General features: G+C 44.3%; 1 non-coding gene across 1 annotated transcript; it reads left to right on the top strand.

The window, feature by feature from the left end:
* Positions 1-559: 559 nt before the first annotated feature.
* LOC146195272 (U5 spliceosomal RNA) lies at positions 560-682 on the top strand. The gene has a single exon (XR_014706270.1). It is a non-coding gene; the product is annotated as a U5 spliceosomal RNA (small nuclear RNA).
* Positions 683-12,308: the final 11,626 nt, after the last annotated feature.

Here is a 12,308-nt window from a genome sequence, read left to right as displayed (position 1 = left end):
CTAGCGACAGCGCGAAACCATAGCGGAGCGAACAGTGAGCAGGTCGCGCCCCTTGCGGCGGCGGAGAGTGCAACTCAAGGAGAAAAGTTCCCATTGTTCCCGCGGCGATTGAGAAGGCCGTAAGAAAGAGCGCGCGCTCTCCCTCGAGACCGGCCGTGGCCGGCCTTAATTCGCGGCGGCAGCGCGCTCTCCCTCGAGACGCGACCCGCCGTGCTTCATGTGTGCGCCGCGGCGCCCAGCTAGCGGTGGCGCTAGCAGCGCGCCGTCTCGGCGTGCACCTCTAGCTACCGTCACTAGATGGCGATTGCCGCGCACAGTGCATGGACCATAAAATGTGTGCGTTTCCAGAAATGCGTTGAGCCTAAGGTCCGAATTTATGCAATATCTTGTAAATATTTGCTAACAGAAGAAGCTTATTAGATATAATAGTGCTTATGCTTTGTTAGGAAATCATTTTACGAAGCAGTTAGGCAGTACTCTAATCATAGCATGGACACACAACTAACACCTGTAGGCGGCACGGCTGGAATAGGGTGGCGAGCGAAACGTTGTTGATGTATCGCTCAGGTCTCTCCTCAAATCCACGTACTAATCTTTCGCCTTTTACTAAAGATTACCGTGGGGAGGGACACTCCAATGAGCCTATAGGCCAATTTTTGTGTGGCCTTACCCGTTTGGGTTAGGCCAAATTCGTTAATCAAAAATAAGACTTTAAGCTAGATACTCATGTGCGAAAGCTTGACTGGCATGCCGCAGCGATCGCCGCATGCGATCTGCCGCCGTAGTGCCAGCCGGGACGCGTATATCCGATCCCAACAAACGGATGCGGCGCGAGGGGGAAAACGAAGATGGAGAGGGAGAAGAGGCCGTCGGCTGGCTGTTACGAGCTGCGGCCGGCACCCCCATTCAACGCTAGCGACCCGTGGGCCTCGGCCAACACCCTCTCGGCGCCCGTGTTGTGGTGGCAGCAGTAGCAGTGCGCGATACGCGTTGTTGCGTGGATGTGTGTGCGCGCTCTTGTGCTATACTTGTGCCGCGAGTTTTCTCCAAAGACCGCATGAGGCTAGTCATCTTGTCTTGCCCTGGATGAACTAAATGCGATTTGTGCATTGATTCAATCGCTGGCGCAAGGCCGCTCCACGAAGCCCTTCGTGGCTGCGACGCAGGTTTGTTACATACCGCTTACATGCAAATCGGCCCCGAAATGCGATCTATTTTATGAGGTAACCCAAGCCTTGTATTTCGGCAAGATCCCCACTAAGGTACGACTGTATTACTTACGCCCTCCGGTGAAGAAAAGACCTGCATTTAAAAAAAAAGCAAACCGTCCGCGGCTGTGCTTTCTGACCGCCTCTACTGCGTGCAGACACATTCCGCCGTGCATGCAGTGAGAGTGATTTGTGCATTTCGCAAGGCGACAATGAAATGAAAGTGCGGAGACCAAAAGCACTTGGCTGCTTTCGGGATGACGTGTTTTGTTCTACTGACAGTAATGTGCGGCTTCTGCAAGCTCTAAATGAAACAGCTGTGATTGAAGTTTGGTTATGTGTGAAGCACGAAGTTTGTTACTCGTCCGCTTTCATGAATGACATGCACGCCCTTTTTTATTTGATCTTGGAAACCAATTCCAAAATTTGGAGATCGCCCGCACTATCATCAGAGGAAGTGACCTTTACAGTATGAAACATTGTTTTTGTATGCTACTTTTTCGATAAATGACAGCAATGTGGCACTTTTCAGAACAATCTTGTTTGCGTTATGCCCCGTCGCCATCTGCTGCCTCTGACTGCACTCGCGAGTTTAGTTTCGTTAATTTGCATGGTTACTAAACAGCGTTTTGTTGCTCTTTTGGTGTGGTATAAGGGGTTCAACTTCTAAAAGCAAGTTTCTTTTTTTTTGCAAAGTAAGTGATGACAATTTGTTGCTACAATATATTAATCCATTTCCCTCCGCCACCAGCCCAAAGTGCCATGTCCGGTGAAGGTATATGTCTATACTGATCAGTTAAGCGAGACAGAATGCATGAAACAAAGTCAGTGACTGTTTTCACATAGAGGAATAGAGAAGAAGTAATTCATTTGTAGCCAATGTGCATGAAGCAAAAAAGGTACTATCATTGGCATGTTTTAACCTTTGCAGCATATCTGCGCTCTTGCTGCCCATGCAGCCACTAGTTGCTACTGTTACGATATGGACAAACTGTCCCGATGAACTAGAATTCTGGCAGGGATTGTCCACAATCACTATAATATTTGGCTTCTGCTGTGCCTTGGTTGTATAGTCCTTCCCCCTAGCAATAGCAACACACTTTCACCACTAGTACATCAAGTGAAAGTTGCTGGTTTGCATCATGCACCTTGCAGCAGCAACCTTGTGCCACTCTTAGGATAAATTAAATTTGAAGGGAATAAACACTGCATGTGATGAATAAGACACCAGTGGAGTGCACATCAATAGAGTGCCCAGATGTACAGGCGCCCAAATCTTTAACTGGCGTGCGCGAGCGGCGACTTTTCTGTGCGTCAGCGCCCTATGACAGAGCGAAGTTGGAAACAGGATGAGGCTAAGCGCATGCTCACAAAGCACGCTCAGCTGGACGCGTCGTCTGCCAGGCTGTTCCGTCCAGCTGAGCGTGCTTTGTGAGCATGCGCTTAGCCTCATCCTGTTTCCAACTTCGCTCCGTCATAGGGCGCTGACGCACAGAAAAGTCGCCGCTCGCGCACGCCAGTTAAAGATTTGGGCGCCTGTACCATTCACAGTAGCATACTGCACCAGTTAAAACTGTCAAAAAGTGTGAGAAGCTCATAGCCAACTTTATTATAAGCGGAACATATTTCAGCTCCATCATGTAATGAGTTGCAAGACGAGAAGCGAAACTTTTCCATAGACGTATCATCAATAGTGGTATTTAGTTAGAAATGTTGCAGTAAGGTGTTCACTTGGCACAAATGGTCTGAGGCTAAGGTTGATGGAAACTGCCTAGCCGGTGTCATCGTCCAGAAGAGCCAGACTTTTTCCATGGCCACAGTGGAAAATGTGAAGTGCTTCCGAGCTTCTCCTTTCCTACTTTTTTTACCCTCCGTCTTTGTTTATACATAACTTATTTTTCATTTTCAATTCAGTTTCATTGCTTCATTAACATAAACTTGTATTTTTCACGTTGAGAAAAACATCCATGAGCAATTTCATTGCTTTAAAATATGGACCTCTGTTAAGAACTTATTCCTGCTTCATTTCTTCACATGCACCAAGCAAAAACCATTAAGCTCTGGTGTCGTAATTTCTGGATGCATAAACAATACTGCCCTACACTGTCACTATCTCCAAAAAAATCTGTTATTGTGTCCTGTAAAGCTGGAAAAAAGGTACAAAATTCTTGTGATGCTCAAGTTGGCAGACAATCCCTGCATATTGTCAATTTCAGTCGTACTCCATGTCTGTCATCTTAAAGTAGAAGGGTATGAAAAGTGAACCAGATATGATTAACGCAGCCTTTTCGATATATTTTGTTCTCAGTGACTTATGAATACACAGCATTCTAAATATATTTTCTGTCACATATGGCCCCTATAGCCAACATGATTAAATGGTTTAGAAGAATGTCAGTTTGGGCTAAATAGTGCATACTGTTCGAGACTGAAAATAATAGTGCTAAGAAGTGACACAAGAGAGAATGACGCAGGACGAGCGCTAAATTCATCTGACCTTTATTCACTGCCAAGGCAGCAAATATATAGAAATTTTAAGGCATGCGCATGAACAACAACACGACGCATTAAACAAACCGTTCAAGATATGTCATCTCGGTCTTGAAAAGGTGAACCGATGTACCACTCACACGCTTTCCCTCTCTTTCTTATGTGAAACGCCTCCAAGACCTCGCGTGCCTTCAAATCTCTACTTCTGCCCAGAATCTTTATGTCATGAAGCCGTGGTTCACATATCTTTCAGTGCACGCATATTTTTTCCCCCGGTGCATGTTTTGCCGCTCGCTTGCACAATGCTGTGAAAGATGTGCACCTCCTGGTTCTTTTTGTGATAGTACATGCTCAGCTGCACGGTCATTCACACGGCGCCTCGATTCGCCCACACAGGCTTTTCCGCAGGCCAGTGGTATCTCATATACTACTCCTATGCAGCACTTCACATACTGCTTGCCATGTTTTTTGCTGCAAGCGCCCTCCTTTTCATTGCTCGCAATGCACGCGCATAATTGTGCAAGCTTTCGTGGAACCTTTTTCACATTGTGCGGAACCCTGTGAACATAGGGTACCACTTCTGGTTTCACGCTTGACTTTCTTGTCTCGCACGACTTTTTGAACATTACACGTTTGGTTTTCCTTAGGAAGGCTTCAGCATCACCAGTGATTACCGAGCTTGGGAACCCCGCCATAGCAAATCAATACACTTGCTTTTCAAAGCTCGCCTGCATAGTATGTTCACACGACTTCACAAGAGCAGACCCAAGGCAGAGGTTAGCAATAGCGCGTTTCACAGTCTTTGAATGAACCGAGGAATAAGGCAGCAGCTCCTTCCGTGCTCGAGGCGAGTATTGCCAACACACATGATGCTCGCCCAAGGTAATACTTAAATCTATACTTAAACTGAAAATATCCTCGCAAAGGGAGTTCACGGGTAAAACACAATCCCTGCCCCTCTTCTTGAAAGTTGGCTAAAACTGGGCTTACAGCATCTGTGTAGGTCAAATCTTTCTGTTCTTTAATAACTATTAGAAAATCATCAACATACCTGAAAACGTTTAGTACTTCCTTCTCAGTCAAACTGAGTTCTAGAGTGCGGTCATTAAAGGCTAAAAAAATGTTAGCACAGGGGCTACGCAGGATCTCATGCAAATCCTTCGTCTTTGTCGGTAAAAGCTGTTATCAAAAGATACAAACGTCACACTGAGATGAAATTATACCAGCTTCATAAAATTACTAATTGACACACCTGAGGAGTTCTGAAATCAACTGTGCCGCTACTCTCTATGGCATCCCTTACAGAAGTGAACAAGGAAGGCATCGTGGGGCTGTCACATGAATATGCATTCATGCACTTTGAACTCGGGTGACTACAGTTTCTGGACCAAAAAGGTACATTTAACCTAGCAGCAATGAACAATTGTCAGTATCCTTCCTTTAACTGTGCTTTGTAGGCCATATTTGTTAGCAGCTTCCTAGCACCCTCTACAGACAAAAGCTTGTGGATGTGTGTTATCAAACAGCCTGGTAGGTACCATAGGTTTTGATGGAACCAATAAGCTTGAAATGGTTGTGAAAATGTTATGAACTCTGGGGACTATGGTTTCTGGGCCAAAAAGGTACATTTAACCTAGCAGCAACAAACAATTGTCAGCATCCTTCCTTGAACTGTGCTTTGTAGGCCATATCCTACCTGCAACTCAAGTCTGAAGAGGTCTGTACCCACATTATGGCAGTTGTCCAGCTGTCCCCTTTCTTAGCAACCGAACTCTCGTGTTCATTCATGCTGCATATACATTTAGTATGTTTCCTTTTTGTTGTGGCATGAAAGGATTGGATAACCACAATATTTAAGATGACTACTGGCAGAGCACTCCAGTATTAAATTTAACAAGGACTTTATGACGTCTTAAATTACACAGCAGAAGTCAAACTGATTGAAGCACTATTGATTTTCTAATGTACCGGTGAAAAACGCAAGAACACACAATTTCAACAAAGACAGGCAATTTCCTTCAATTTGTTTACTGCACGGCAATGACATCTGAACAGCACGCACGAGCTGTTATAATTTGGTTAAAAAAAAAGTTGCATGCATCTGCTCTGGTGTATGTATGTAGGGTATGCTGTATTGCTATTTCTAAAGAAAAAAACACTTTGACCAAAATGTGGCTTCCCTGGCTTAGGGAGAGCGAACCACTTTGCGGCTCTTCATCTATTTACAAACAAACACTCTATTACCATCAAGCAAAAAGCCAGGCTTGCTAACCAAGTGTACATATGTTTTACAAAGCTAGAATTTGCATGTTTCGATTGTAGTTTGTACTGCCTTGCAGTGGATATCTAATGGGGGAGGCAGTACAACTGGTCGGCCCCACAGCTACAAATATAGCAACGACATACCAAACCCCCACAAAAATACTTATCATCGATGTGTGACCGCTTACAGAGTAAAGGATAAAAAATAATGATTTAGGCAACCAGCGCCAAGGCAACGACGAAATTGAGTCGTGTGTGTTGTCCATTTTGGCCTTGAAGTCGAACCAACTTGCCCACCAGCACAAGTCTCAATCGAACAGTATGAAGCATGAGCGCTCAAATCTCGAAGCACAAGTATAACAGTATAAATTTCAATTAATGACGGTGGCACCACCAAAGAAGTATATGGATCTAGCGCCAGTGCAGTCAAACCAGACAGGCAGACGCTTTAAAACTCGGATCAACATTATGCTACTAGCCAGAGCCAAGTACTTGCGGGCAACACATGCGGCAACAGCCGTAGACACCCTATGGTAACAGCGGACCGCGTCCGTGAAAACCGCATACATTCAGAACATAAATATCTGTAGTGCATTTCCATAAGCACAAGACAATTCACGAAAGCCAATAGTTTAAAATCCGGCTTAATGTGGAAGCAGACGGTGCCTGAAGTGGTCATCAGAAAACCAACATCGCTTCAGCACTATTATTGCTGGGAAAAAATGTGAACTTGCAGCACAACTGTTTCCACACTCGTTTAAGGTTAATTTCAAAAGAAATGCTTTGCAAACCGGGAGGAGCAAAACAAACCTCTGAGATATTCTGAGGAGATAGCGAGCTCGCTATACTGGGCGCAGCCATCTTGCAAAATAACATCAATGACAAAAACAAAATGTGTCAAATATAGCCACATTTAACTGTTCCAAAACATGCACGCAAAGTAGTGAATTATATTGTATTTTGTGTTATGACGAGTAAACAAAATAATTTGTAATGTGTCTAAAGGCACATGATTGTATGTGAACAGTAGCAGTAAGCAGCGTAGCAACACAACGCAACCACAGCGACATTAGCAGCATGGCGCATTGTGGCGCAGCACGGGAAGAAACTTGTACACGGTGGTTTTGAATTCGGACATCATCAAAGTGGAGCCATAGAGCTTTCATCATCAGGAATGTTGTAAACTTCGGCAGTGGATCATGGTTCGGACCAGCGGACGGAGACCCGAGGACGACGAGCAGCGTAGGCGCGATGTGTTCCATGCAGTGATAACAAAGATGACCCTTCGTTTAGGACTCCATACGGGTGTTGTAGCTAGAACGCAGCTCAGGGCTTATTCCGAAGCACACGTCTCTGGCAAGGCTGTAAACAACCTAATATTTGAGACGGGGCCTGCTGTCATAAAAAGACTAGGATACTGCAGCTTTTTTCAGATGCCTGCGGCTGTTTCGCTGGTGATACTCTGACGATGCGCGAGTGCTGCCATGGCTTTGTGCAAACTTTGAAAAGCTGCATTTCAAAATGCGCGAAATAAGAGAGCTAGATAACGCAACCATGGTACATGCTCTCTAGGTAAGTATGAACTTCATGCTGCAAACTGAACTATAGCTCAATTATTCAGCAATCTTGATCCGAAGGTAATTGCGTGAAATGTAGGGACAAGGAAGAAATAATTAAGCCACCATCTTCTACAACTGCACAAATGTAACGAGCGCTCATATTTTGCACAGTTTTGCATAAAGTTCTCACAAGCAAGCTTCTTTCACCTCCCAGTTATGAGCCTGCATTGTGTGCCCGTTATTGCTTCCAAAGCATTTTATAACACCAGTACAATTAGTCATACCTTGCCAACAGGTACACATTGATTCTAGACTCAAACTGCCTCATAAAAAGTTTCCTGTTATCAGAAATCTTGATGAAACAAAGATTAAATGCAGTGTCAAGCCAAGTTTGTAGCAGTCAATTGTTCAGTTCTTTCATGTGCAATATCGTGGTTGACATTTCATGCAAATGATTTAACACCTTGACGTGCCTAGTGAGTTATGACAAAACATGGTATAGGTTACATTCTTATATCTTTACAGTGGGACTGTGTTTGTTAAATAAGTGTCTCGTCTCGCACATAATTGCTGTAGAATTGTTACTGAAAGGGCCCACGAAAAGCCATTTATTAAAAATAGAAAACGCGTGCAAGCAATCAGTACCTCTGCAATGCAAACATTTTCAAGCTACCTGCATTAGCACTGATCGTATCGGTGCAAAAAATTACTCTTGTCCCCATCAACTCAGCGCATGCCACCATGCCCTGTCCCGCCTGCCTGCCTGCATCACCTGGGAGTGTCCAGTTATTTTGTGCGCCCAGCAGACCACATCATTGAAGAGTGAGCGCATGAGAGGAGTCACCTTATTTGATTGCGAGCAGTTGCCAGGAGCACTTTTTAAACATTATCTGCAAAGCTTTGAAATTTGACTTGAGTGCTCAGAAAGACCACCTCCGTGAACTTCTTGCATTAGAATATTACCATTGAAGCACTCATCAGCTCAGCATGTTTATCAGCTTCAAGCAGGTAGGGTAACTTTATAGACTGTGACTGTACTAGCTTAATCAAGCAATTCTTGAAACTTTGTGAGGGGTGCGACGATACCTCTGAGCATGTCCATCTGCTTCATTCTTTTGCTTGCCTGTGCCCGCAATGAACATGAATTCTTTCCTGCTGAATGATAGTCATAAAGGACCTATGAAAATGCCTTTCTGGGCTGTGTTAAATGCTTCACAAATTTTCCTGATCGTCGTTGCATTTGCCACATATCAAAACCTACTTTCTCAAGCACTGACGCACATTCACCCCCATTTTTCATTGATATTCTAGGTCTCTAGGGCACCACTCACGTCACACTTGTTTATGTGTTCAACAGCACAGTATTAACATTACAGCGGGCCTGAAATAACAGACAATGTTTAGTTCGAGGTCATTTCCTTCTTGCATTAACTGGAATAGTCCTTTCCGCTTGCAAGGGTAACAATTTCTTTTTCCAACGGATGCCAAGCGTTGCCCTTAAGTGGACTGATGAAGCTAAGACATTTGCAGGGGTCAAGTGGATTCAACTAGTGCAGGACATGGTTAATTCGAGAAATATGGGAGAGACCTTTGTCTTACCTGGGCCTAGAAGCAGTGTGTCCTACTCAAGATCCAAGGGTCTTGGAGGGCTGGATTCCGATCTCACCCTCTTATCTCAAAGGCAAAGTCTGAGTTTTCAGCACTTGCCAAAGTGGCCATGCCGTATAGTCTTCTGCCATACAGACAACCTGATACCCAGTAAGCGCCCGGCCATGACAGCTGCCAACTACTTTCTGACAAAGTTAAAGTGGAAAGACGGGTTAGTTGGTATTGGTATGACGACTGCGGGTACAAAAACACAGGACGAAGGAAGGAGACAGGCGCAGGATGAACGCTTCGTCCTGCATCCTTTAAAGCATTTGCCCTGCGTCTGTCTCCTTTCTTCTTCCTGTGTTTTTTGCACTGAGATGCATATTTTTTTCTGGCAATGACATGTGATTTTTCGCTCATGATGCTGACACATTCCATAACGCTGACAGCAAATTTTCTGCAAAACGCTGCAAAAATTTTGTTATGTTAAAAGTTTTACAGGCTTCCCACGCAAATTCAGTTGAGTGGTACCTTCTCGTGAATGCAGAATAAAGCTCGCTCGATGGCCAATTGGCTGCTGTTGCCTTTTCGTCCTACCAAAATGTTTGCTCACCTATGCCAATGTCAAAATGACATTGCGGCAAAGCGAGCCAGTTCCAAATCAAACAGTTTCATGGTGTAGCGCCTTCCCCTGGCTGCGCAAAGACTGCGGCCAAAGCATGGCCGCTGTAAAAATGAAAAAGGACGCCGGCTGGCAGTGGCACTTGAAACCACAGTTGGCTGGTCTGTTCTAGTCTAGATCCTTATCAGCTGTCTCGTCCTTCGCTCCCGAGGTCTTCAGCCTACAATGTATTCGGCCCCTGTTCCTTTTTGCATAATGCCAGCCTTGCCTCGAGCCCAAGTAGCATTTAGCTTCTGCGGCATTGTTTTGATATGATAGCTTAAAGACCGTTTTCCAGAAAATCCAGCAACAGCAGCAATATTGATGTGAGCGAAAAATCATGGGCATGCCTCTGGCATGCAGTTGGCAGCAGCAGTTCTGGTAGCAGTTGGCAGGTGAGAAGCCGTGCACTGACTGGTCAGCAGGTTGTCTGTCGCCACGAAGCCACAAGACATGGCCGACTTGGACACAAGCAGCTTCTTTGAGATGGAGGGGGAAATGAGAATCGGACCCACCGGAAGCCTTCTATACTGTAACAAGAATCTCCCATTGATAGCGCAAGCTACAACAGCGATGCATCATATCCTCATCGATCGGAGCAGCCAGCTGGGAGCCCCAACCGAGTGCCGTGCGCAGAGTGGAGTGGTTGGCAGCCATTGTCTCCCTCCTCACACAGAGCAGACAACTGACGTTACATGGCATCTCTTCTCTTGCTGCAACACAGCAGGCCCACACCTGTGTAGCCTAGACTAGTTGAACCTGTTATGCCCATTTAAAAACTGCTCGAGTAATTCATCCGTACTAAACAGGCATGAAACAGATAACGAGTCAAGCACATTACTCCTATGCCATGCAGGCACGTTCTAGGTTGAAGCAGGTCTTTTTAGCTATGGCTTTTGGTGTTTCACGTAATGTGGTAGCTCACGAGTATAAGCTAATGAGTAGGTGTGGGATGATAGTGTCACAAATTCAGGAATTGGTGATTCAGCGAGTTGTAAAGTAATGAGGATCTGCAGGGGAAGCCATTAAAACTATCGCATTAGGGCTGATGTCTTCCAGGTTTTTTCTCATTTCTTGCGTTTTTTTTAAGGTTTGATTTTTTTTTTATTTTTGAGGAAATATGCTAAAAGGAACCTATAAAGGTAATTATTGTCATTGTAATGCAGTACATTTCTAGGATTTTCTTTGTTGGTATTCAAGTCAAATTTTAAATGTCTCTGCATACCCCCTTTAATTTACAAATTTCTCAAAATTGCTTTTCGCAGTCTATTTGGACATCATCTCACGGCCTACTCTTAGCTGCCCCCTACTGACATAAACTTGGCCATCTGGGACCAAATGATGCAGGCGAAATGGGCCACAGTGGGGAATGGTTGTGACATTTTCTTTACTTTTCTCATCGGCATGTGTCGAGTTGAAGGGAAAGGAGGGGCATTATTTTTTACCTGCATCTGTGTAGTAAAGCCAGCTTAAGAATTTGTGTCATGGAAATGAGTGATGAAATACTAATCGTTAGTGCACCTTTTCTAGCCACAGCAAATACCTTTTCATTGTTCCTTTAATCGAGCTGAACTAGTTCGTTCATTATCACAAAAATGTATGCAGCTTTGCTTTCATCTATTTGTTCCTTCTTTGTTGTGGTTTCCATGCTGCAGTTTTATAACAACTTCATTCCTTTCGTGCACAGACAAGGGTAGGAAAATGAATGGCTCGTGACGACATGCATATGAAAAAAGCCAAAAGTGATTGAAATCAAGTAAAGCATATGGAAATTTTTAATATTGTTGTTTCACAGGATTTTCCATTGACTAATGGAAAATTATTACTGTAATCGTTTTTTACCTGAAAGATTACGGCGGAAGTAGGAGAGACGGCAACTATATGTAAATAGAGAGATCCAAAGCTACAGCAGTGGCTGTTAAACCTTGTTCGTCCGAGTATACTAATTCGGTTGTGCATAGCTGAATATTGAGATTGCTCACAAGGGTCACCCCCAACCAATGCGGCAATAGGTCTAATACCACAAGTGCCACTTGGAATGCGATTGAGTGGTGAGAGTAACAGCTGTACCAAAACCCTTTAGTCCTCCTCTAGGAGCACCAAAGGGTTCTAGCCAGAGCCACTGTTAAAGGTATACTGCAGGGAATTTGCAACTTTCTCTGAAATCGCTGAAATTGCATTCGGGAGATACAGTTATCAAAAGCTGTTTTGTGCACTGCTTTGAGATTATTGTACTGGCAAGTTATATTTTGTAGAAGATGGCTGTAAAAGTGTGAACTTTCCTTAGAACTAGTGCTAGGTAGTTTTTAATGAGGAATTATATACAACTCTGAAAAGTTTTGTTAAGCAAAAGCTGTAAAGAACTGTATTAACACAATAAGTACAAACCATCTTCTCTTGGTCACGTGTCAGTGTATGTTGTGCCTCGAGGCTCCTGTATTGTGCTCTTTCTGTGATGGGTTCGTTGCGACATAGGCAAGTGGCTTTGCCTTATGAGTGACCTTAAAGCAACTCGCACTTCCTTTAGTTTTGCACTTG

Source organism: Amblyomma maculatum, chromosome 3 (assembly GCF_055883805.1).
Source record: "Amblyomma maculatum isolate TAMU_Amacu chromosome 3, ASM5588380v1, whole genome shotgun sequence".
Lineage (NCBI taxonomy): Eukaryota > Metazoa > Arthropoda > Arachnida > Ixodida > Ixodidae > Amblyomma > Amblyomma maculatum.
Note: the sequence above shows the minus strand (reverse complement) of the source record. Positions and strands in the feature narration are given on the sequence as shown.